The following is a 27939-nucleotide window of genomic DNA, read 5'->3' on the forward strand; positions in this document are numbered from 1 at the left end:
CTTAGCATATACATTTTATATATTTGTATTTCTATTATTTATTGCATGAGTATTTTTTAAAGAAAATATTCTATTCATAGAAAGTAAATTAATGTTTATGATACGTATAAAGAAACATATATACTTCCCCAAACAATAGATTGTAAAGTCATAAAGATTTTATTTGGAGTATAATCCCTGTGGGCTCAGCAAAGGCTCAGAGGCTCCCCCAAAGTAATTTAATGGACAACTGGCAGGAAATTGTGGTCTATCCCTCAGAGAATCTGATTATTTCATTGAATACCAATGTCAGTATAAAGCATAGTTAGACAATTAAGCACAGTAACAATACCAAGTTATTTTAAAAATATCAATCTATGTCTCTTAAAAATATTTCTTACGGTGATGAAACAGCTAGGGCTGTGTATTAGGACCTAAACATTAAGCAGTACTGCTAATAGTATTAATTGGATTCAGACCCTAAGGATAAGACAATGAAGTTTAAAGTACTATAGCTATAAAGTTCTAATATTTACCCATGTGACAAAATAAACGCAACCAATATTGAGTGTTTATGTATTATTCATAAAGTATTTTATATGACAACCTGAAATCAGAGGTTAAAAAAAAAGCTTGTTAGTCTTAATTTTAAAAAAGTAGTATTCTTTACATTTTAATTAACATACAAATTTTAATAAATAAAATAATGTCACATATGTATTTATGACATAATAATAATAGCATAAATGTCTTAGGTGGGCTTGATAGGTGCAGTTTCTAAAGGTGGTATCTTTGATGATATCACTATTCATAATTCTTTTTAGCTATTTTTTTAAATTAATCTATCCCTGCCAATACTCTCCCACAATTGAGAAAATTTTTAGAAAGTGATAAAAAGGAAAAGAAAAAAGAAAGCTTTCATGCATAGTCTAACAAAGCATTTCCCACATTAATCATGTCCAAAAATATATGCATCTTGTGTTCATTGTCTTTCTCGTAAGGAAGTGGGGGGTTTATTCATCTTAATTGTTTTTGACTGAAATAGTTTGTAGATATATTTAGTGAAAAAAATAAGAACTCTGGGTGTGAGTAGGGAATGCAATATTACTCCAAGCCACTATATGGTATTAGTTATGAAAAGTTATCTAATCTGCTGTTTTTATATCTGAAAATCAAAAGCTTAAGACACCATTTTTCTTGGCAGTTTTTTAGGTACAAGAATTCTCATTATTTTTTCACTCACACAAAGTAAATGATTGCAAAATTTCTCATGTGTAAATATTACAAGCACATATTATATATACACCTGTATATATTATATTATGTTACATATATAGATATTATATATACACACATACATGTATATGTTATTTCCCCATTAGCTTTGATGTTAACCAGGGTTGATAACTGGATTTCTATGTAATCACTGTTCTTGAAGCTTCAAAATAAATTTTTCAGGGATACCCAGAATAAAGCAGAGTAGAAATATCAGTTAAACCACATTTTTTCAGTCTTTTGTCACATATCATTTTTATTTTAGTCTTTTCTCCATTTGACATATGTTCTAAACTGAGGTGCCATAAAATTTTTATTGCCTTAAGTTTGAAATGACCACATTATTCAGGAGCTGTGGAATCTCAAGTGAATTTTTAGCTCTTTTCAAAATGTAGAAATAAAATTTTAGAGTATCTTTCCCTAGTATATGCTTTTCTTTTTAATGCAACACATTTTTTCCACTTTTTTCTTTAATCTCCCTCAGCATTTTCTTCTTTGAATTACAAGGTAGCTAGGATTCATGACTCCATATAACAAAACAGTGTTTGATTGAAGCAGTATTTTATGTTACCCTTAAGAATTTCCCATATTGATTTTTCTTGGTCTTTAAAGAACACCTTTCCCCCATCCTCCACTTATGCTTTATATAAAACTGACCCTTGGCACTATCTATAAGCACTTAATAAATGTCTATTGATTTGAGTTTAGATCATCATTTCAAACACAATTCACTGACAATCAAGAAATGAGCATTTATTAAGCACTTCCTATATGCCTGGCACTCTACCAAGGGATAAAGATACCAAAAAAAGAAAAAAAGAGAAAAGATAGGTCCTGCCCTTAAGGAGATCATAATCTAATGTGCAGAAAAAATGTGAACAGCAATGTACAAAGAAGCTATATACACAATAAATAAAAAATGATTAATAGACAGAAGGCCCTAGAGTTAAGAGAAATTAGAAAAGGTTTCCTGTAGAAGGAAAATTCTTAGCTGTAGCTGGGGCTTGAAGGGATCCAGGGAAACCAAGAAGCAGAGATGAGGAAGGAGAGGCACAGGATATAGCCAGTGAAAATCCCTGGAATCAAGAAATAGTGTCTTGCGTGAGGAGAAGCAAGGAAGACAGTGTCACTGGATTAAAGTGTATGTGGTGGAGAGTAAAATGTAAAAAAACTAAAAAGGTAGAAGATGGAGGGCTAGATTATAAAGGACTTTGAATGCCAATCGTAAGATTTTGTATTTGATCAAGGAGATGATAAGGAACCGCTGGAGTTTTTTGAGTATGGAGTTTACATAGTTCAACTTCTTGGATGCTGAATGGTTCAACTTCTTGGATGCTGAATGGTGAATGAACTAGCAAAAGGAGACATGTGGAGGGAAGACCAACCACCAATCCATTGCTGTAATCCAGACATGAGAATATGAAGGTCTGAACCAGTGTGGTGTCAGCATCAGAGGAAAGAAGATGTTACATAAGTATAACCTACAGATATGGGGCAGGGGGTGAATTATGGTGAGGGGTTGAGGATAATTTCTAGGTTGTAATTTTGGAAGACCAGGAAGATAGTAGTACTCTGAATAATAATAATAGGGAAGTCTGGAAGGGAGGTGAGGATCTGTAGGGAGAAAACAATAAGTTCAGTTTTGTTGAGTTTAAGATGTCTCCTGAACATCCAGTTCGAGATGTCTATGGGAAGCTGGAAATGTAAAATTAGAAGTCAAGAGAGAGATTAGAGTTTAATAAGTAAATCTTTGGATCATCAGCAGAATATGATAATTAAATCCATGGAAACTAATGAAATCATTAAGTGAAATAGTGTAGAAGGAAATGAGAAGTAGGACCACGACACTCACAGCCCTATGGGGTACTCACAGTTAATGGGTGTGACCTGGATGAAGATCCAATAAAGAAGATTGAAAATGAGTGGTCACATAGGAGTAAAACTAGAAGTGAGTATTGTCCCAAAACCTAGAAAGAAGAGATTCAAGGATAGGAATATGATGGACAGTGTCACAGTTTGCAGAGAGGTCAAGAAGAATGAGGACTGAGAAAAGGCCGTTGGATTTGGCAATCAATAGATTATTAGTAACTTTGGAGAAAGTAGTTTTTATTGAATGATGATTTCAAAAGCCAGAATGTTGAAAGTCAAGAAGACAATAGGAGAATAAGTAGAAGAACCTACAATAAACAGCCTTTTTAAAGAATTTTAGCCAAAAAAAAAGAGTCTGAAGACAAATAGAACTATATTTACCAGGAATGGGAGAAACAAGTGAAGGTCTTTTGAGGATGTGAGAGTCATGCACATGTTAGTAGAGAAGCAGCCAGTGGAGAGGGACAGATTGAAGATAAGTGAGAGAATAGGGATGATAATGGGGACAATCTGCTTGAGGAGATGAGATGGGATGAATAACGAAGAGTGAAATGAGCAGAACCAAGAGAACATTGTGTACAGTAACAGCAATATTGTTTTAAGAAAGACTTTGAGCAAATGAGTCATTTTGACTATCATAAATATCCAAATTAACTATAAAGGACAAATGAAAAAATATACTATTTGCATCCAGAGAAAGAACTGATAAATAGAAATACATATAGAATAATTTAGAAGTAAATATAGAATAATAATAACAGAACATATATGTGTATATGTGTATATACGAATACCTACAAATATATGCACACACACATGCACACACATACCTATTTGTGTTTAATGGTAGCCATTTTGAGGATGGGGGCAAATGACAAAAACAAAGAAGTTGGCATGTTAACTATTATATATTTAAAAGGAATAGCAAGTTGTACACAATAGCTTTGCAGTTTCATGTACAAATATCTTTTTTATTATACTATGTTATGGAAATGCATGTTTAATTCCATAATGTCAAAAAAATCAATAAAAGTGATTAGATGGAATGGGATCAGCTGCATAGGAAGAAATTTTGGCCTTGGCAAGAACAAGCACCACAAGACAGGGATGAAGATGTATCTGAGTTACATGAGAAAAGGAGAAGAAAAGAAGAGGTGGCTCTCAGCAAATGACTTGAAGTTTTTTATTATGAATATATTGCAATTGAAGTACTGATTTTATTTGGGAGGGCAACATTGGGAGCCCAAGCCAGTCAAGAGTATTGAACAAAACAAAACATGAATGTCCTTTGTTAAAAAATAACACCTTTAAAACTCATACACATGCACAGACATGCTATATAATATATGATATCAATTACAGGGTAAATATGAACCTCCTTTGATGCCTTTGTAAGATTTTTTGGACCATATGTAAAAAGTAGTTCCGGTTATATTACTTGGAACTGTTCTTGTTCATTTATCTTAAAATTAAATGACTTCTAGGGACCTTCCACTTCTGAGATTCTGAGAGTTATTTTTAAAAGAGTAAAATATATTTAGCATTAAATAACCCTGGGGGAAATGAAAAGGAATGTGGGTAACCTAGTCACAGGGTCACAGATTCACACAGAAGGGATCTTAGCAGTAATAGAATCCAACACCTTCACTTTACAGATGAGGAAACTCAGGCTGAGAGTTTAAACAACTTTGATAGCATCAAAAAAGCCCTATTATGTGTTTAGGGTAACATTTTAACTCAGGTCTTCCTGACATTAAATTTTGCGGTCTCCTGTAACCTCTTTGAAATGCTGTGGTTTATCTATTGTTCTTCTTTTGGTTTTCTCAAAAATTTTCTCTTTCAAATCCAGAGAAGCAGCATTAACTCGTTGTTAGGTAACGTCTTTTTTGACATCTTATAGTGGGGGGAGAAAAAAGAGTTGCTGTTTTTGTTTTGTTTTGATTTGATTTTGCCATACTTTATAAAGGCACTTCAAACAATAAAACCAAAAGGGCCCCATCTCTGGAATTTTTTGTTGCAGGGGAGCCATTTTAAACAGCCAGCTGGAAGATAGCTTAACTAAGTGAATAAAGACACAGGACAGAAATTTGTGTGAATAATTAAAACACAATTGAAAGATTTTGATCATTTTCAGTTGACATATTTAGGTTAACCATGGAATTATTTGTTTAACTATTTGTCTAACCATCTGAAATCAAAATATAAAATTCAGTTTCAACATTTACTACATGTTTGTTATTTACAAGGTTTTATGCTATATGCTGGGGATAGAAAAATAAATATAGCTTATATAGGACCTGCTCACACAATTTGATGAAATGCAGTAACAATTAAATTATAATTCCTGGGGCATACATTCTTTTTCTCTATCCCACAAATTAGGGATTCAGCTGTGGTGAAATTCATTAAAAACAAAAGGGAAAAATAACTTTTTTTCTTCTATCGTCCCAAAAGAACAATGAAGGAAAATGTCATACGTGGCATTAAATTGTAGCTTTCAGACTCAAGGGCAGTGTTGTGGGTGTGCAGTCAAGCTCATTGCTAGAGTTTTCATTACATATTACATTAGAAAGAGGTTAAAAAAAAGTAAATACAATGAACAGTTAGAGGAAAATATTACAGCTTTAGTTAGTAAGTGATATTAGAAGTGGGTTTGTAATTGTGTAATGATTAATAAGTAAAATGTAATCTCCAGATGCCAAAAACCAATTAAATAAGACTATATGCCCTCTGAAGTAAGTAAAATTCACCAAAATATGACTGTACTATAGTTTGCTAAATCTCACTCTGTTTTGTCTGGCTGACATGCTTGATATGCTGGCCATCTGGCTTTTTCATCCCAGTAATGTTTGCACACCCACACATCAATCACAAGTGTTGTGTATACTAGCCAGTTGGGTGCCATGCCAGGACTTCAATCCACTCAGACAAGAAGGCCAAAAAGGAATTCTTCTGCTGGACCTGGCATTGGCATGGGCCACGGATAAGGAGGGACATTTGAGAGAACATTTGCTTCATCTGGCAGTGCTATTGATGTCACTGTACTGTTAGATTAGGTATATGAATGTTAGGTTGTAAAATGTCTCATTGTCATCATTTACTTTGGCTTTGCTTGCCATTAACGTAGAAAAAAGGAACTTCTGATTTAAGTTCTCTTTGCCCTGCAAGGGCACAGATCATTATATTCAAACTGTTACCTATTTTTCAGAGTAGTAAAGACACTGTGGGCAATACATTGAGCATTAGCTGCCTAAATATGATAGCATTATGGAAACTGGAAGAGTCAATGACAGAGTACACAGTCCCCACCCACCCACCCCCAATTTCCTAAGGTAGTATAAATACATATACATTTATTTCTGGAGGAGCATTAAATGAATAAAATCCATTTTCTTTGTAATCTTTCCACATCCTTGGTGGGAGAAAAAAACCAATAGCTTGGATGTAGGCATCTATGAGTATGGGATGTTTATTAAGTACAGTATCAAGCATAATTGTTAGCCTGTCATTTTGATTAATTGTTTTCCCTTGTTACAAGGTAAGATATCCCTGGCTGGGAGGAAGATGGGATGTTAATATGTCTGAGTCTGACTGTGATGTAAAAATAACTGCTATAAAAGGACAGAAGGGAACCAGAGCAATAACGGGGAGGGAAGAAGGAAGGAAGGAAGGAAGGAAGGAAGGAAGGAAGGAAGGAAGGAAGGAAGGAAGGAAGGAAGGAAGGAAGGAAGGAAGGAAGGAAGAAAGGAAGGAAGGAAGGAAGGAAGGAGCAAGATAGAGATGAAGGGAAAGAGAAGGTAGAGAAAGAAAGAACTAGGAATAGAATTCTGGGGTCTTTATTCATAGCAATCTCTAATTCCTGTATCTGCTTGATTATAATAACTGAAAAATAATCTGAAAGTGGCAGGTCTTATTTAAAAGCTCAGATCTGAAAATTGTTGTATCAGTCATGACCCCTGACTTTTCAGGTGATAAGCATATTTACCATGATACATAAGGAGACATATAACAAAAATAGTATGCAAAGTGTTTTTCTGGCAACACAATTCAACTATGAGGATCTACACTGCCTTGATTTTCTCCCCAACTTAAGTCTACTTATATTGTGATAGAACCTTCACTGTTTATGAATAATGAGTTTTGGTTGATTCTACCAGAATCCAAAACAGATGAGAAGTACAGCAATTCAGTGAACAACCTCTAGGTGATTTAGCTAGACTTTTTTCCCCAAAAATCTGGAAGTTTTCATACCATAGAAATAAAAACAAAATGCTGAGTTCTTTTTTTTTTTTAACAAATTGTTAATTCACTTCTGTGTTGGCATTGTGTGGATACAACCACACAAATTTATTTTTTTCTTTCTAAATGAATAATTTTGAAAATAGATTTTAACTCTCCAAGTGACTGAAGTTCCCAAAGGGAAAAAAAAAAAACAAATAAGCCCTACATGTATGAAACCTTTTTTAAAAAAAGTTTGAGATATGAGATAATGGAGCCTTGCTAAATATTTATTTTTTAAAAGACTGAGCACTAAAATAAATTTTAAAAATTAACTTTTTGTCAATGTTAGCAGAGACAAATGTAGGACATTTGATTTGGTAACATATAGGAGATGCCAAAATACTCTCCCATATATTATATTTTGGAAAACAGGAAAAAGAAACTCCATGTATATTGAATTCCCAAATTCCTCTTAAACGTGCTTGGTATTTCCCAGGACTGCTTTAAAGGAGGATCATTTAAGTATAATTCTGAATATTCTAACTGCCCCAAATATTTACAGTTCATCAAGGAAAAAACAGATAATTAACTGTCAGCCTTTGGGACTGAGGAGTGGTGAGGCTGGAGAAGGGGTAGTGGCATAGGTACAGTACTCCTGAATATAGATGCAGTAGTCAGCTCTCAGAGGAATCAGTTAATAATTTGGGAAAGCTATTTTTCCTGTCCTGGCATCTGGCTACTTGGCAAGATCCCTCAACAGTTGTGTTGGCAGCTCTGTCACTGCCTCTGGCTTTTCTGCATGACTAAATGATGCTGATCTCCTGGGGCTGTTCTGTTATCTTGAAAATTATTTTTATTGACTCAAATCAGAAGAATTTTAGCATATTTAATTGGGAATATGAATTTCCCTGACAGTTTTTTCCCAGCCACTTTTCTCAGTGGATTGTCAAAATTTTATGTACTAGGCCAGTGATGAACTTATGGCTAAATTATGTTTTTTTTTCCTCTTACTTATAAATGATCTGCATATCATTTGGAATAAATGTAATTTTTTTTCTTGCCATAAGATTAGGTGCATTGCCATTGTTAGAATTCTGCTTGCCAGGAGGATTCATAAATAATAATTATGGAGAACAAATTCTCTTATTAGGATTTACAATTGACTTTAATAAATAAAATTGGATTTAAAATCAAAGGAGAGATAGATTGATTTCATGAACAAATAAATTAACAAATATGTTTCATATGTTCAATAATTGATTGAGAATCTACTACATGCAATGTAAGGGTAGCTAGGTGGCATACTAGATAGAGTGCCAGACTTAGAGTTTGAAAGACGCCTCTTCCTGAGTTCAAATCTGCTTTACAAGCTGTTTCCCCAGGCAAGTCACTTAACCCTGTTTGCCTTAGTTTCCTCATCTGTAAAATGAGCTAGAAAAGGAAATTGCAAACCACTCTAGTATCTTTGCCAAAAAATCACAAATGGAGTCATGAAGATCCAGACATGACTAAAGCAACTGTATGACTATGTGCTAGGCACTACTAAACGCGTAGAATACAACGAAAGATAGTCACTGCTCTCAAGGTGCTCAGAATCTAATGGAGGAGACAAAATGAAAGTGCATACACACACACACACACACACACACACACACATACATATGTATATATATACACATATATACATACATATACATATATATATAAACACACATATATATAAAGAAGATATATATATATATAGGATAAATTAGAAGAAAATAAGTAGGCATTTTCATGAAGGGGGTTAGGAAAAGGCTTTTTGTAGAAGTTGGGATTTTTACTAGTACTTGAAAAATTGAGGGAAGCAAGGAGGTAGCAATGAAGAGGGAAAGAATTCAAAGCATGGAGGACACCAGTGAAAATTCCCAGAGGCAGGAGACAGAGTGAGTATCTTGTGTGAGGAATAGTAAGGCCCTGCGGGGTCACTGGATCTTATAATATATCTGGGTAAAGTGGAAGACTGGAAAGGTAGGAGGGGGGCAAGTTAAGAATGCCTTTGAACAACAAATAGAAGATTTTATATTTGTCTTAGAGGTGATAGGGAGCCAGCAGAGTTTATTGAAGATGAATGGGGATGATAAAATCAGACCTGTGCTTTAGGAACATCAATTTGACAGCTGAAGCATGAGCCAGAGAGACTAACCAGCAGGATATTGCAATATTCCAGGCATGAAGTGATGAGTGCCTGCACCAGCTGTGGGGAAAATATGAGAGATGTTACAAAGGTAGAGTTGACAAATCTTGGGAATAAATTGGCTATGAATGGGGCAGTTAGAGAGAGGGAAGAGTTGTGATGACATGTTTGTTTTGAACCAGGGTGATTGGGAGGATGGTGCTGCACTTGACAAGTAAGTTGGGTAAGGTTTTTTGGGAGAAGATAATGAGTTCAGTTTTGGGCATGCTGAGTTTAAAATGTATATAGGACATCTGGTTCAAGATAACCAATAGAGAGTTAGAAATATGATTCTGGAGTTTAGGAGAAAAGATAGGGCTGGATAAATACATTTGAGTATCTTTTGTATAGGAATGATAATTGAAAGCATGGGAGCTGATGAGATCACTAATTTAAAAATTATAGAAGGAGAAGGGAAAGAAGACCCAAGATAGAGTCCTAAGAAATACCCATGATAACTGGATATGACCCAGATAAAGATCATGCAAAGAAGATTTCAAAAGGAGTGAACAGATAGGAGACCAATGAGGATAAAGTAGTATCATGGACACCTAGGGAAAAGAAATTCTGAAGAAGAAGAAGAAGAAGAAGAAGAAGAAGAAGAAGAAGAAGAAGAAGAAGAAGAAGAAGAAGAAGAAGATGATGATGATGATGATGATGATGATGATGATGGTGATCAACAGTGACCATGGCTTTAGAAACATAAAGAAGATTGACTGGAAAAAAGCCATTAGATTTGACAAATAAGAACTCAATGGTAACTTTAGAGAGAGCAGTTTCAGTTGAATGATGAGGTTGTAAGTCAGAATATAGAAAAACAGGAAGAAAGTTGGAGGAGAGGAAGTGGAAATACTCATCATAGACTGCCTTTTCAAGGAGTTCAGCCACAAAAGGACAAAAAGATATGGGACAATAGTTGGGGAGGATGGATGGAAATGACTAATAGGCAGGGAGAGCTTGAAGATAATTGAGAGAATGGGAAAGAGAAAAATGGCAATCTGCTATTAAATTTGGAATAAAAGGGGATCACTTGTGCATGTAGGAGAGTGACTTCTGGTGAGAGAAGGAAGAGATAGCAGCAGAAGGTATCTGAGTGATATGAGAGGAGAAAAAAACAGGAGGGAGCTTTCAGCAAATTACCTCTATTTTCAATGAAAGATGAGACAAGGTTCACAGTTGAGGGGATGGTGAAGGGGGCACAATGGAAGGCATGAGAAAGGATGAAAAGTTTTTAAAGAGGTACAAAAGGATTGTCATGCTGCAGTGAGAGCACTGTTGAGTGGGTAATAAATTTTTATAGGACCCAGTCATCATCATTTTGCAATTTTCTCCAGCTTCATTCAATAGCATGCCTAGGAGTGAAGACAACAAATGGTAGGAGTCATTTCCAAAGCTGAGATTTTACAGGGCAAGATCAGCAATAGGATATTAAAGAATAGATTCCAAGAGAAGAAAGAGTCTATAGTTGAACTGGTTCACCAAGAGATCAAGATGGGAAAGGGAGGAAAGAGCAGCTAGTGCAAGGGTGATGGCCAAGGAGGGTACTGAGATGTCCAGGGAATGGAGGTAATTGGGAAGAAGACCAGAGTTAAAAGACTGATGCAGAGATAGAAAGACAACAGGTCGTAATCATAAAAGGACATTCCTGAGTTCATGAATATGGAAGCAATGCATTTGTGCAAGATAATTAGCAAAATAATGGTTATGACCATGTCTGTATCTAGTTGAAGTTGGATGGAAGAGTAGGCCATGACAAAGAGTCAGAGGAGAACTGAGAGCTTAGAATTCTTGAGGAAGCATCTGTAGTTATATAGAATTCCCTTATTATGCAGGGAAGTGAGAAAAAATATAAGCCAGGAAGCAAAGTGTAACAAATAGCCAAAAGGACTTATTGACCTGAAGAATAATGACAATAATAACTAAAAACATAATGATATTAATAATGTAGCATTTATAAAACATTTTATGATTTGGAAAGCACTCTGCAAATGTCTTCTCATTTTATCCTCACAACAATTCTGGGAGCAGATGGTATTATTATTCTCATTTCATAGATAAAAGAAATAACCTTTATTATATTTTTGACTTTGTAATAGGTAATTGAAATAATAAATATAATGTTTTATACAATGGTACTTCAGTAAACCACATCAACTCCTAAGATCATAGGTTTCCAGCTAGAAGGGACCTTAGAGAAAATCTAGACCAATCTTCTCATTTTATAGATGAAGAAATTTTGGGTCAGAACAGTTTAGTGACTCATGGTAAAGCTGGATTCAATCTTAGGTCCTTTGACTCAAATTCCAGAACTCATTCCAGGCTGCTTAGTTACCTCTTACAAAGCTGGGAGCAGCTTACTTGTATGTATCTATGGCAAACTGAAGATGAGTACTTCATGTAGTTTTGAATAAGCAATTGCCTGTGAGGGCTTTGGGAAAACAAAGCAAAATAAACAAAGAAACAAAAATGAGACTTCTGGGAAGACTTTTGAATGGTATGGCATTAAGAGAGACTTGTAAATGAGCTGAAGCATTGGCAAGAGATAGTAATGATTCATTTTTTTAAAAACAAATGCTTCCTTCGTAACAACCCTGGTAGGTAAGTATTGTCGAAATAATACCCCCAGTTTAATCATGAAAAAGCTGAGGTACAGAGAAGTTAACTGCTTTAAAGAGACTCATGTAATTAATATGCATTAGAACTAGAACTCAAATTCAGACTCTTAAGACCAGAACTCTTTTCACCACACCTTGCTATTTAGATGATTTAGATGACAGAGAAGGAGAACAGAAGGCCGAAGTTGACTTCAATGGAGCAGCTAATTGGCACAGCAGATAGAATGCCAGGCCTGAAATCAGGCAGACTTGAATTCAAATTCAGCATCAGAACTAGATGTGCATCTGTAAAATGGGGTAATAATAGTTCCCCAAGGGCCTTATGAGGATAAAATTAGATAATATTTGTAAAGTTCTTAGCACAGTGCCTGGTATACAGTAAGTACTACATAAATGTTGGTTATTATTTAATTTTGTAGTATCCTTTGAGGTTGCCAAGGATAGATCTGTGAACACTAGAGATGGGTCTCAGAATGGAAATACCACAGTGTTCTCTTCTTAACCCTCAGAGAGTTAGCTCTGAACCAGACTAACAGGGCCAGAGTATTAATAGCAAGCTTACCTTTTCCATTCCCAAGGGAAGAGAAAGACCTATATAACTTCAGAGTACCTATAAAAAAAATGCTACTGAGTACTAAGCTCATTGAGAGTAGGATTTGTTTCCTATTTAGCTGAGCACCTCAGTGGATAGAACAATGGTCTAGCTTTGCGACTCTGAGCAAGTTACTTAGCCCCTGTTTACCTCAGTTTCCTCATCTGTAAAAATAATAATAGAACCTACCTACCAGGGTTGTTGTGAGGATAAAATAATATTTGCAATTTACAAACCTAAAGCACTAAATAAATGCCGTTTTATTTTTGATTATACAACTTGTATAAATATAGCACTTTGAGAGTAGCATTTGCTTCTTTTTTCTTTTTATCTTACTATCCTTAGTGTCTGTCACAGTGCCTTTCACAAAGCAGGTGTATAATAATATTTGTTGATTGATCATACACACCTGTACTGGAAGGTGGACTAAAATGTTTTATCTGACATTTTTAACAATCAGAATTTTATATTAACTGTAAATCTGGGAATTTACTTTGAAAGTAGATAGCAGACGTTGTGATTTTAGGATAGCTAAGAAGGCCTCCTCTTCTACTTCATGCTCTTTGGTGACTGAAACTCTTCCATTAGACCTTTATTCCTTGCCAAAAAGCATGCAGGTTTTGTGAACAAATTTGTAAGGCTAATGTCAGTTATTTAAACCCCAGGGTAAAATTGGTTTATTAGATCCTTTTTCATCAGCTTTACATAGAGACAGAGTAGCCAGAGAGAAAGAGAGAGAGGAAGTTACTCCTTTCTCTGAACCTTAGGTTCTTTACCTGAAAATGAGTGAATTGGACTAGAGCAATATTTCCCTTTTTTTTTTTGTCTGCAAAAACCTTTCAACAATAACAATGAAAATGTGTTGTGAATCCTCAGGGTAATTTAATATGCTCATAATATTATTTTAGATTTATTCATTAAATGCTTAAAAGAGCTGCAATGATAACTTTTGCCAAAAAAGCACTGAGTTAAATTTTGCATTATATAATTATAAAATATATTTTCTAGTACAGTTATGAAAACTCTGATTATAAAATAATTACAAATAATTTAAGTGGAACATTCTAGAAAAATTAAAAAAAGTAATACAGCAAGTCCTCATATGCTAAATTGTTGATAAGATTCCATATGTTTTTATTTTACAAATGTTTAAATAAGTTACAACTTGGAAGATATTTAACACGATATAATATTAACATATAAAATTAATTTCAGTGTAACAGTTTTTATGAAAAATTATAATTGGTTGAAAAAACAAATGCAGTCAAGTCTGATTCTACATTGATTCGATTTCTATATTTTGATTAAAAACAGGAATAAATGAAAATAAACAAATTGAAAAATTTTAAGAGAATTTTACAGCCTCTCTTGTTGAGAGAGAGAAATCTAGATATAGATATGTATATGTATATGTATGTGCACCTATGTGTATATATACATGTGTATGTATGTGTATATGAGTGTATATGTATGTATGTATGTATTTATTCACACATTTTTAGTCACGTAACTAATCGACAAAAATGATAAAAAATATTTACTTTTCCGTTGGTTGACAAGTTCCATATTAAATGACAATTGTATTTAAAGTTCAGTTGCATGTATTGCTTAATTTTTAACAATATGGATATATAACCTAATGTATGAAAGGAAAGAATCTCTTCAACTGTGATTTCCTTTTCTTTTACCACTGGCATGGTGTACACTCCCATAGAAACTATACTGGATGATAGGCCAGTTTAGCTAATCAATTCATTTAGAAGAATAGTAACATAGATAGGGACTATTTTTGAATTGGAAAACACCCTTAATATTACAGTAAGAGTCAGTTATAAGGTGTGTTTCTGCAGAATGTTTGTGATTATACATGACAGTTTCCAGATGGCTTATAATGCACATGCCCATTGATTATGGTTTTCAAACTGCCTGATGTTTGTACTGCAAGAACACAAACATTTGTAACACCGTGGTCACTCAGCATTGTGATTACACAACTGATGAGTTATGATTGTAAGTTAGCAAAAAGGAATAAGGGAGCTACTCAGGAGTAGTTGGAGTGTATATGCAATTGAAGGTATGCACATGCATCCAACGTGACCATCCATCAAGATGCACTTGGATACTAAACCCTTGTTACTCAGAAATAATTTTATGAATATGTAAGAAACTACTGAAAAAATGTTTTTGCTTAGTCAGAATTAGTCAGAGTTTGATTTAATTGCTGCAATGAACACCAAAATCATGTACATTAGCAGTTTTGAATTATTACAGAAACGAAACAAAACAAAAAACAAACTGAAATGCTTCAGACACGCACGTACTTGTAATTCCAGAGGGAGGTGGAAATGTGTGTGTATGTGTGTGTGTGTATATGCATGCATGTTTACGTGTGTGTGTGTGTGTGTGTGTGTGTGTATAACATGATCAGTCAATTATTTACTAAATGAGGCACCATTAAAAAGTTTTTAGTCTGAACACTTTATACCATTGTCCCAAACTTCCAAGGGGTTTTTGAACCACAAAATGGGAATCACTGGAATATACCACAGATTTAAAGCTGGACAGATCCTTAGAGAGATGAAAATTTTACTAGAGTCACACAGGTAGTAAATGACAAATGCAAGATTTCAAGTATGGTCTTTTGCTTTGACTCCAAATTTAGCACTCTGTCATAGTGTTTCTCAATGATCACCAATGTAGCCTATAGCTCTAACAATTTGCAACTCTATAGCTATAAATAAGTGTGCATATTTAGTAAATGAGGTGCAGATTAAATGCAAGATGTTGTGTTCTCCGATGAGCTAAGGCCCAGGCTTTTGAAGAGAATATCTTTATCAGTGCAAGATTAGAATTACTAAAGCATGGAAATGAAATTGAGCATTCTTGCTTCAGTCACTTATCACCAGGTTTTAGAATTAGCTGCCCTGCAGGTACCTTTTTAATTATAATGCACACCCTTCAATTAAATACTGGAAGCTTGAAAGTTAAGTGACAGTGGTTATGGCTTCTGAAGAAGACTGGAAGCTATGCTATTAAAATCCCAGTCTTGGAAAATGGGGAAATGTTTTCTTCATCTCATCTTAATTATATCAGCAATATTCTACTTATATTTAATGTTAGTAGAAGGAGTGATGCCAATAGTAGTTAAAAGTCCTTCAAATGAGAACCAATCACTTATGTTGAAAGTAGAGTTCAAATTTATTCTCTTTCTTTCTTACACTTATACTAATTCTAATTCAGATGAATATCCTGCAGACTCATTTGATCTCTTGCCACCTATGCAGAGAACATTTTATAATCAAGATTCTGTGTGGGTCATGCAACAAGATGATTATATAAATTACAATTCTCCACTTAAATTGGTTAGAAACGATTCATTACATTGTTTCTCTACTTAAGATTTCGTTGACAACCAAAGTAGTTGAATGAAGGCTACTTTCCAGTTTATTATTTCGGGAGAAACACTGACAGGGAGCAAGACAGTGTCCAAAATGGTGATTCAAATTAATTTCATAAATATTAGCACCACTACCAGCACCTGATGACTGCTTCTTCTTTGCCCCTGGAAGAAACATTCAGGGTCATTCCTCTCCTGAGTCTGTCTGTTTTTCCTTTCACCTCTTGATAGGAAAAGGGACAGGCTTTCTGGAGGACAGGGCACACATTCCTTTTTGCTGACAGTCATAGTTCCTTTCCCAAAATTTTTCCATCACCCCCAAACAAACTATCTAGAATTCCATGTTGTCCATCTGAGATGTTTTGAGATGGTGAGTGGTGTATAGTACTTCTTTGTTTTAAAACATAGTGTTGCAAAGTTCAGGCATAGTAGATAAAGTGCCAGACTTAGAATCAGGAAAAACTGAGATATTGCCTTGGTACTATAGCACTGGAGAATTCAACTAATGTCTCAGGTTCAGTTTTATAATCTATAAAATGGGGATAACAATAGTACCTACTTCACAGGGTTCTTGTGAGGACCAAATGAGATATCATATATGAAGTGCTTTGCAAGCCTGAAAGAGCTATGTAAATGTTTGTTGCCATTATTGTTACTTTTATTATTGTTGTTGCTGTTATATTCACTTGAGCGCTATTTGGTTTATTTATTTTTCTTTTTAAAATTATTTTCTTTTAAATTTATGGAATAAAACAAGCATTTCCACAACAGCGTGATAGAAAAAGGTGATTGTACATGAAACTGCAAATCTACTATGTATAACTTATTCCTTTCCAGTGAGAATAATCATGTAAATTCTTTTTGTTTTATTTTTTTCTTCTCCCCCCACCTCTCCCTAGAGATGGCCAACATTAGACACACACACACACACACACACGCACACGTAAAATTATTCTATACATACTTGCATCTATCAGTTCTTTCTCTGGATGCAGATAGCATATTTCTTTGTATGTCCTTGATACTTAATTTGGTTATTTATAATAGTTGAAATAACTTATTCACTCAAAAGCATTCTTAAAACATATTGCTGTCACTATATACGATGCTCATTTGGCTCTTCATTATTTTGTGCCTTTCCATGTTTTTTCTAAGATCATTGAGCTCATCATCTCAACCCCAGCGACTCCTCTCTTCTCCTCCCCTCTCCTAAGCCACAGTTAGGTCCCCCAGCCTCACTGTCCCAAAAATGTTCTTGCTCCCTGCAGTACCTGCACTCACCAAGCATGTGCTCCTTCCTCCTTGCTCACAGCTACAGCCCGGAATCACATCTGGTCAGCACTGCTAGGCCTAGCTTCCAGAAACAGCAGGGGACTCCTATTTTCCCTCACTCAGCGTCTGCTGCTCCTTAGATGAAAGTTCGTGAGGTGAAATTTCTTGAGGCCGTAGGTCATGTGAAAGTTGAGATGAAATTTCCCAAGGCCTATGTCTGTTTCTTCACAGAGCCACACTCAGGACCTTGCTGTTTGTTCATTCAGTGGAGTCCACGTGGAGCTGTTTATACTTCACTCAGGCCAGACTTCAGCCCCTAGAGGCCTTCTGTTTTCTGAGGTCCTCTCAAGTTGTCTTAATTGGACAACTGCTTTACCCCTGTATTTTTGTTGCTACATGTTGATTTTTTTTACCGGTTTGTAGAGGAAATCTGGAGAGCCTGGACATTTCTGACTTACTGTACATCCTTCCTATAATGTACTATCTACTGTTTGGTTTAGAGATCAACAGATGGAGAAGCAGTGTCGTACAATGGAAAGAAATGAGGCTGTGGTTTTAGAGCCATAGAATGTTGGCTCCGATCCCAAATCTTGTACTAGCATTAACTCTGTTTTTTAATTTTTTTCTTGATTATTTATTTTTAGTTTTCAACGTTCACTTCCATAAGACTTTGAGTTTTAAATTTTCTGTCCCTCCCTCCCCACCTCCCTCTCCAAGATCGCATGCAATCTGATATAAACTCTACATTACATTCCTATTAAATGTATCTTCACATTAGTCATGTAAAGAATTAGAACCAACAGGAGGAATCACAAGAAAGAAAAAACAAAACAAAACAGAAGAGGAAAAAAAAGAGCAAATAGTATGCTTCGATCTGCATTCAAACTCTATAGTTCTTTCTCTGGACGTAGATAATATTTTCCATTGTGAGCCTTTTGGAGTTGTCTTAGATTCTTGCATTGCTGTGAAGAGCCAAGTCTATCAAAGTTAGACATTACACAACGTGGCAGTTACTGTGTACAACGTTCTCCTGGTTCTACTCATTTCACATGTTCATGTAAGTCTTTTCAGGTTTTGTTTATTTTTTTTAGTCTTCCTGCTCATCATTTCTTATAGCACAATAGTATTCCACTAATTCATATACTACAACTTGTTCAACCATTCCCCAGTTGATGGGCATCCCCTCAATTTCCAATTCTTTGCCACCACAAAAAGAGCTGCTATAAATATTTTTGTACATGTGGGTCCTTTTCCTATTTTTATGATCTCTTTGGGATACAGTGGTATTGCTGGGTCAAAGGGTATGCACGATTTTATAGCCCTTTGGGCATAAGAACACTACTCTTTCAATCTTGGTTTCTCACCTACAAAATGAGGAGATACGACAAAATAATCTTGAAGATGATTTCCAGTGATGAATCTCTTCTGCTCTGGTGAACTAAATTATTCAGTATAGAATGTAGACCAAACAAATCATTTCCCATGCTAAATTTGTTTGAGAAAAAATATCTAGATATTTTGCATGATGCTTTATTTTATTTTTACAGCGCTGCTGCAGGCATTACATGATATAGGGGAAAGTAAACTGGATTTGTAGTCAGACGGCCCCGCTTTGCTCAATATTCCTTGTATAATCTCTGGTAGGTTTCAGAACCTCCTTGTGCCTCAGATGTGTTACATTTAAATTTAGGCAGTTAGATGACATTATATCTAAGATTCTAATACCCTTCCACTTACAAAATCCTATGACTTACAGTAGATAAAACTCGCTAAAGGTTCTGAAACCAAGCCTGAATTCTTTTAAAGTTGTTTAAACAAAAAAAAAATTTCTGGTTCCAAGTCACAAAAACTGTGAGAAATGGTTCTTTTGAATGAGACTAGTTAACTAATTCAATGATACGGTCAATTGTTGTTAATAGTGGTCAGTGTTCAGAGCCTGGCCACCATAGTTACAAGTGTTATAGAAATTTATAGATAGTTTATCTTTCCTGCAATACAGAATAATTCCTTCCTCACTTGGAATAATTTTAATTAAGTAATGATCAACTAGACAGACCTGCTTTGTCTATCTTGACCTTTAGAAAATGTATGTCCTCTCTAGCTGCCTTTAATCAACTCTGAGTACATGAAAGTTTGGTCCAGTTCATTAAGATTTGTAGTCTGGATGGGATTATTGCAGAAATTACTGAAAAGTTCCAGTTCTGTTTCTATTTGAGAGAGGAGGGGTGGGGGTGGAGGTGGAGAGTGCTTTATCTAGTATATTGCTGTGCCTGGATTACAAATAATTTTAGAGGTGTTACTATGAATTCAAATATTTCATTTTCATAATGTACCATAAGACTAATTATATTACTCACCACACAATGTACTCTTACATAATATTGCCTAGTATTACTGGGATGCAAAGAATACATTCTTATAGTAATGTGCATGGAACATGTTTTCTAGAGATGCCATATGCTTTACACATTTTTTTCCTTTACTTAAGCTTTTAATATGAGATAATAGAGAACAAATAGTATCTTTATTTTACAGATTGGGAAAATAACATTTAAGTGGAAATAGAATAACCAATTTGCATTGTATTTCTCTATTCACTAGAAATTCTGCTACATTAGCGGTCTTTGAAGTATATTCAAACTCAAGGCAGTAACAGATCTATATATTACCACCTGTTCTGACTTCAAATGCTGTTCTTAGTATTAACCACATAAAATAAGAAATTGCTTAAACTCATTGCTTTAGTAGAGATTACATTAATGTATTATCTTAAATATTCATTTCTGATGGACTTTTGCTATGGCTTCCTGAGCAGTTTATGTTAACACAACCAAAACATTTTTTGATAAATAAAGAAAAAGAAAAGACTGAGGGAAATACATAATCATAAATTTCATTGTGGTAGACTACATGTACCACAAGTGGATGCCCATTGATTGGGGAAGGGCTGAACAGATTTTGTTAAATAAATATAATTGTAAATGTTATTGTGCCATTAAAAAAATGCCAAATTTGTCACATAAAGTGAATGTTGAAAGGACTGTGGGAAGACAGTTATGCTAATGCACGGTTGGTAGAGCTGTGATTGGGGAATGACTGAACAAATGTTGATACATGAATGTAATTAAATATAATAGTGTCATAAAATGAGCAATTTAGACAAACTTGGCAAGTAGAATGAGGAAAATAATAAGTGCAAAACTATAACAATGTAAAGTAAAAGAATGCTAAATTAAAGCAGAATATTGTTTAATGATAATGACCAATCTTGTTCCCAGAGAGGTAAGGGAATATATCTTTCCTTACATAGCTTGGGTTCTGTGAGTGTAAGATATGTCATTTATTGTTGCTTATTATTATAGGGTGTGTATATATATATATATATATATATATATATATATATATATATTATATATTATAGGGTATATGTATACATATATATATACACACACACATATGTGTATATTTATGTATATATATATACCCTATAATATTTTATATATATATATATCCTTCAGACAAACCATGATTATATATGATTGTTATGATGGTTGGTTTTAATTAGCTGGGTTTTTTTCTGCATTATGGGGAAGGTTCACCTGGTTAGGTTGGAGGGGCATATCCAAAAATGACTCTAATATAAAGAAGAAGGTATTAGTCCAATTTTAATTATAAAAAGGGAAAAAGAAGCCACAAAATTACTGAGCAAAATAAAAAATTTAATATTTGCCTTACCATGTGATTTGCTTATTTACTAGTATAGCAGGGAATCTGTTATATAAGATATATAAATGAAAGCTAGTGAATCCTTCATGGGTGTCCTCTCACTGGATTCTGGTTATCACTGGTACTCTCCAGTTACTCCCATGTCACTATCCTCTGTTCTCTCCCTGTTATAGTATATTTGTGAGAATGCATGGAAAACAAGAAGGAGAAAGGCAATGTGACTGCTTTCCATTTAAAGCCCTTCATAACCTGGACTCTTCCTACCTTTCCAGTCTTATATCTTATTTTCCACCATATACTGTATGATTCAGTGACACTGGGTTCTTTGCTGTTCCTCACAAAGGATAGTCCACACGTAGACTTCATAAATTTTCATTGTATGTTCCCTGTGTCTTCCTTGTCTCTGCCTTCCTGGCTTTCCTGGTTTCCTTCAAGTCTCAGCATAAATCCCACCATCTGCTAGAAAGCTTTTCCTGTTCTCTCCTTTAATGCTAGGGCCTTCCCTCTGAGATATCTCCAGTCTTTCCTCTATATATCTTGTATGTATATAGTTGTTTGCATGTTCTCTCTCCCATTCTATTGTGAGTTCCTTGAGAGAAGAGACTATTTTATCTAATTTTGTATTGCCAGTGCTTAGCACAATTCCTGGCACCTATCCTTCACATACATTATCACTCTGCTAGAGGGAGAATTGACAGATAATCTTCTTCCAGGAACGTGATAGTCTGCCTCTTTCCTGAGGCTTTCACATATAGGCACTGAAGAATGGGTTGCTGTTCAGTTGTTTAGTTGTGTCCAACTCTTCGTGACACCACAGACCATAGCACACCAGGCCCTTCTATCATCCACTACCTTCTGAAGTCTGTCCAAGTTCATGTCATTGTTTCCATGACACTATTTATCTATCTCATCCTCTGCTGTCCCGTTTGCCTTTTGCCTTTGATCTTTTGCAAATATACTAGAAATGTCTAGATTTGCCATGACTTTCCTTCCAAGGAGCAAGCATCTTTTTAATTTCATAACTGCATTTACCATCTGCAATGATCTTTGAGCTCGAGTATAAAATCTGACACTGCTTCCATTTATTTTCCCTCTACTTGCCAGGAAATGATGGGATCAGTTGCCAAAATCTTAGATGTTTTGATTTTTTTTAAAGCTTCAAGACAAATTTTACGCCATCCTCTTTCACCCTCAACTAAGAGACTTCTCCGTATGTAAACTGGTCTCTAAATGTCTCTACTGCATAACTGTAGTGTTGTGGCTTAAACTACTTTCCAAATTTCCAAATTTAGAGTGGCAATGAGAATGAGGGTTTTGTATTTCACTCACCCTCAACCAAATTGGATTTTTAAAGCATCTAGTATTCACCTACATAGCACTATGTTATTGGAAGTTACAAAAAAGGGATAAAACATGATTCCTGTCTTCAAGAAACTTACAACTTCATCTGAGAGACAATTATAAAATTGCAATGCAGTTTAAAGTTGTCTCCAATTAAGCACAAAATGTTTTTTACGCAAAATTGTTTACAGCATGAGTTCTTCATAAATTAGTTCATAGACGTGATGTTTAAAACTCTGAATTTAGAGAAAGGAGAGATCAATTAAATTTTGAGAAGATGTAGAAAGGGTCATGGAAATGGATCTGATGTGGGCCTTGAAGTCTGGGGAAGATTTAACTACATGCCATTTTAGACAAAGTTATTAGAGAAATCTAAGGACAAAGGCAAAGACTAGTATGCCCTTTTGAAGGGAATTACAGAGAATATTCTGACATAGAGGGCTTGTTTTAGGGCTTGCTTTTGGCTAAGTTATCAAGACCTTAAAAGCTAGACAGAGGAATTTAAACTTGCTTTGGTAAGTGATAGGGAGATACAGTTTTTTAATAAGGGAGTGACATGAAAAAAGCTATCTGTAAGATTAGTCTGGCAGTTGTATGCAACATAAATTGGGACACTAGAATGACTAAGGGGAAAAAAAGGCAATGAGGTTTGAAATGCTCATGATTGAGAACAGGAACGGATTTCAGAGAGCATCTAGTTCATCTCTCTCATTTTATAGATAAGGAAACTGAGACTGGTAAAGATATAATTTAGCCAGGGTCACACAATGAGTAATTGACAATGAAAGCCTGGACTCAAGTGCTGGCAGTGGTGATGAAGAGAAGGGTGAATACAATAGAAATTTTGAATCTGATAATTAGTATTTTCCTATATATAATATTTATTGAAAAGAAAACCTCCGGAGATTCAGAAACTGAGGCAGACGGAGATTAAGGGAAATGCTAAAAGTTAGTTTTGACTTGGTCAAAATGTTAGTAAATTTCTGAGGCTAAATCTGAACTCAGTTCTTGCTGACTCCAGGCCTAGCTCTGTATCTACTGTATCAGTCTTCTTGAAAGTGGACTTGGTGGCTCAATATTGTTTAGGGCCTAGTTCCAAGCTTTAAAAAAAATCAGAAGCTTAGTTTTTTCAATTTAGTTTAAAGGTGTTGAAGCTCTTAGAAATAAGTTTTCAGTAAACATGAAACTTATTTCTAAGCCAGAATGCCATTTAATTTGTAATGGGAGAGAGGAAGTGTTTTATAACGGTTAGAACACTGAATTTAAAGTCAGGAAAAACACAAATCCCTCCTCAGACACTACCTAGATGTGTGACCCTGAACAAGTACCTTAACCTTTCTGGTCCTCAGTTTCCTCATTGTAAAATGAAGTCCTCATTGGACTCTATGACCTGAAAGAAACAGATGGTTTCTAGGTGAATACAGAATTAGAGCAAAGAGATACAGTATGAAACATATGTCCATCTTTGAGTGCCTTTAATAAGCATTCTCAAGGAAAACATTTGAGTAGGTTTTTGAATTATCTTTTTCTTCTTTTGATCTATTTCTATTTAAAGCAAAGTACTCAACCTCTTTTGTGTCTGGGGACCCCTTTGTCATTCTAAGAGAGATTACAGAATTCTTCTTAGAATAATGTGGGGTTTTATGCATAACATAAAGTATATGGGATTACAAAGGAAATCATTTATATGGAAATAATTAAAAGCATACTAAAAATAAACAAGTTCACACACCATAGATTAATATTCTCTGGTCCAGAAATACCGATATGTCAGTAGACTCAATAAACTGAATCCTCTCTCAGGTAATGCTGGATTCACTTGTTTTGAGTTTAATTTTCCTCAAAAGTGATTTGAACATATGGATTCTGCTTATCACCGAGTCATTCTTTTGTTTGCAAGGGTGAAAGCAACCCATTAAGGAAAGAACTCTTGGAAGTTTGCTCTTGCTTAGACAAGACAAAGGAAAAAGCCCCCAATATTGTAATTTGAACTCTAGTAACAATTTCTTTTTTGCATAAAATTAGGAATTGCACTTCAAGCCTACCAAGTCATAAGTGTTCTGGCGATATGGAGAATGTCTTCTCCAAGAATCCTATGTTCTTAGGGCTGAAGAATTCTCTAGGCTGATCTGTTGTTGCTTCTATCACCAGTTCCCTAAGTACCACTGGAATAATGTGTTCAGAGACAATGACTCTGTTGAACATGTGCTGTGTTTCTGTTGATTAGCAGCAAAAAACAAAATAAAACAAAACAAAACCAAAAATGCTTGAATGGCAGTGTCTGGGAATCCAGAAAGAAGTGAAGGAAATATGATTGGCTCTAAACTAATTTCTTGTGAAACCTTGTACAAACTGCTCTGCATTATAAGAAAACAGCATGAGCTGTATGTTCATCTTTTGAATGGCTTTCTGAGATGGTGGTAAAAATAGGTTTGCAACATATTTAATATGAATCCAAAAGAAGCAGGGCTTTCTCATGAAAGGAAACTCTAAACAAAGCCCTTGGAGAGCAAAGAGGGTATTTCTTCCCTCCCCTACACAGAGGCCTGTCACTGTGGGGACCTTCTTGGCAGGTAGGTTCCTCAAAGCTAATTGTTCTCCTGCTGCTTTCATCTGAAGAGGAGTTACTTACCTTTCTGAACAGCAACCTGCCTGACTGTGAGTTCCATGGGATTTAAATCTTTGAAGAATTTTCATTTCAAAAACACTGTCCTTGGTAGCTAATATGGTTCAGGCCTATCCAGAAGAGGCTATAACTGATGACAGATATTACCAGTACTGCCCACATTTGGGACTCAAACAAATAAAAAAAATTTTTTTGTTACAGTAGAATTATCAAATTTATCCATTTTTTTTCTTTATTGAAACTCCTCTGTTTTAAGAATATAAATCAAGAAAGTGTTCTCTTTGTGTAGTCTATCCCATTTGCCTATCTGGGGAGAGAGGAAGATGGCAATGTGACAGAGTCTTGAAATTTTCTTTGCCAGAAGAAAGGGCTGAATTAAAGAGATAACTAGATGTTTGCTATTGGGTGTGGTTGAAGGAGAGGAAAGCTAGCCAATAGTGGTAGAAGAGGCAAGAGAGCTGCTTTGGAGTTAGTAAAAACCGGTGTTCAAACCCTCCCTCTGAAACTTGCTAGACATGGGACTGTGGGTAAATCACAAACCTGAGCATGAGTTTCCTTATCTGTAAAATGGAGATTATCAGACCTATCTGGTACTTGCCTCATAGGATTGTTCTGAAAGGCTCAACAGAGATAATGAATAGAAAGTGCTTAATATACCTTAAAGCCATATAAATGCCAACTATTTTTATTGCTCTGTGTGCCAGCCTCCAATCCTTATCATATTCTGCTCTCTGTTGCTCTTGGGGAGTAGGCAGACAATAGAAATCCAAAACTATAGGGAAAGTCCAGTTAATAGACACTAAACGTATTTCTTGGTACCAAAGGCACTATAGCCCTAAATCTGCAACTTTAAAAAGATATGTAGGCACCAACTTTTGGTTCACTGTACAAACCATATCTCTTTCCATGTCTCTCTTTAAAATCTCTATGCAATTCCTTTAAAAAAATAATCTTTCCCTCTAAGCAATTAGCAATTTCTAAAAGAATGGTTGGGGCTGGATGCTGGAGAGGGGTGTCAATTCAGGTATCTTTTCTCTGATTCCTTAGTAACATTTTTCTTAAAGAGACAGGTATGATGGTCTCAAAAATAAATGGTCATTTCTGAGAGCATGAGGTATATTGGTACTTAGATGTTTTCGTAACCTCCTTTACCTTTTCATTTGAGAGTATGTGAATAAGGAAGGGGTTATGGAGTTAGGCAAGTCAACACATAATTTATAAGGTGAGGCATTATTGCACAGTAGCAATTTTGAAAGATAATAGAAAATTTGGAGGGTTGGTCAGTAGATCAGAAGGTAGGACTTTGGGCTTTTTTGAAAATATTTCAGCCAGGCAGAGGCAGTATCTGCATCTGAAGGATATGGACTAATTGGAGAGTCCAAAGTTCCACAAAATTAAAGATAAAACCAACAACCTTAAAGGACCTCTAAGCTATTTTTACCTACAGAATGCCACAGTTTGTAAGCAAATAGTTATCTCACATCTATCTGTATGGTAGCAAATTGTAAAGGAAATAAATACTTACCGTCTGCCTGTAGAAACCTTTTGAATCACTGAGGAATTCAGATGGATTGTCTTGCTTTAAAACAAACAAACATGGATTTAAATATATTCAGAATATGTAATCAGGTTTAATTTCAAAATTGAAAATGAAACAAAAGTAAAAAATAAAAGCAAATACATCCAGGGTAGGCACCTTCCAAAATGTCAAAACAGAAAAGCAAAGATACTTAAGCTTCTTCAAGGTACTTCAACTGAAAAGTTTATCACTGAATTTCAGCCTATCCCTTAAATTAAAAAAAAAAAAAGAGAAGGAAAAGGAAAAGGATGCCCATCTAGAATATTTTCATGAAATGATTGTCCCTCTAGCCATTTCCTAAAGAACTCCTGTGAGGGGGATCTCACTACCTATTCCAGTTTAGAATAACTCAGATTGATAGAAAAATTTTCCTGACATAGAGCATAAACTTTGAACTTTTAAACTTTCATCTATACTCCTAATACTGCCCTCTGGTTCTGGGAAGAACAATTAAAATCTGTCTTTTCCAATGATAGCCCTTCTGATTTTAAAGAGAAAAAGCATCATTCCCCTTCCCCATTTTCACCCTCAAGTCTTCTCTCTATTTTGGGATAAACAGTCCCAGAACCTTCAAGCTTTATGGCCTTAAGATCTACCCAAGACTGGGCCAGTCTGGGAATGATGCCCTATTGTTAGTACCATTTTGATTCTTTTATGAATTTCTTTAGCTCAGTAATCTGTTACATTATTGAAAATAAAACCCCTTCATCTTAATGAAATTAGATCTCAACAGAGTCAATCTGCTCCTGGCAGTATACAAAGTCTTCCTAGCTTGGTACAAACTTCCTGGGTGCTCAATTGGCCTAGGTTTCAAGAAACCATGGTGTTCCGATGCCATGATGAAGAATTAGAAAATGATGTGCAAATCCATGAGATCACAAATTCACTGAAGTATTGAAATGAAGAACTTATGATATGCTCAGATTGAAAAAAAATGACTGTTTTTAGTAGAATGTTCTTGTGTTCCCTTTGGTCATAAATATTCTCCATTGTTCTGTCTTTCCCTGATTGTCCCTGTACAGAGGTAGTTTAAACTGTGTCCAAGTATTTGAAGCAATACTAAATTCCGTATCTACAGAGTAGAGGTAGTTATTTAGATTTAAGTACAAATTTGTTCTATATAAAGAAAATTGGTTAGATTTGGCTTGGCTTAAAGAGAAGGTATAGAGAATGCTGAAATACTTTGTTCTTTATTACAGGTACAATGTGCTATGATTTCTATGAAATTGAAG

This window comes from Phascolarctos cinereus, unplaced genomic scaffold (assembly GCF_003287225.1).
Source record: "Phascolarctos cinereus isolate Bilbo 61053 unplaced genomic scaffold, phaCin_HiC Scaffold_726;HRSCAF=1367, whole genome shotgun sequence".
Taxonomy (NCBI): domain Eukaryota; kingdom Metazoa; phylum Chordata; class Mammalia; order Diprotodontia; family Phascolarctidae; genus Phascolarctos; species Phascolarctos cinereus.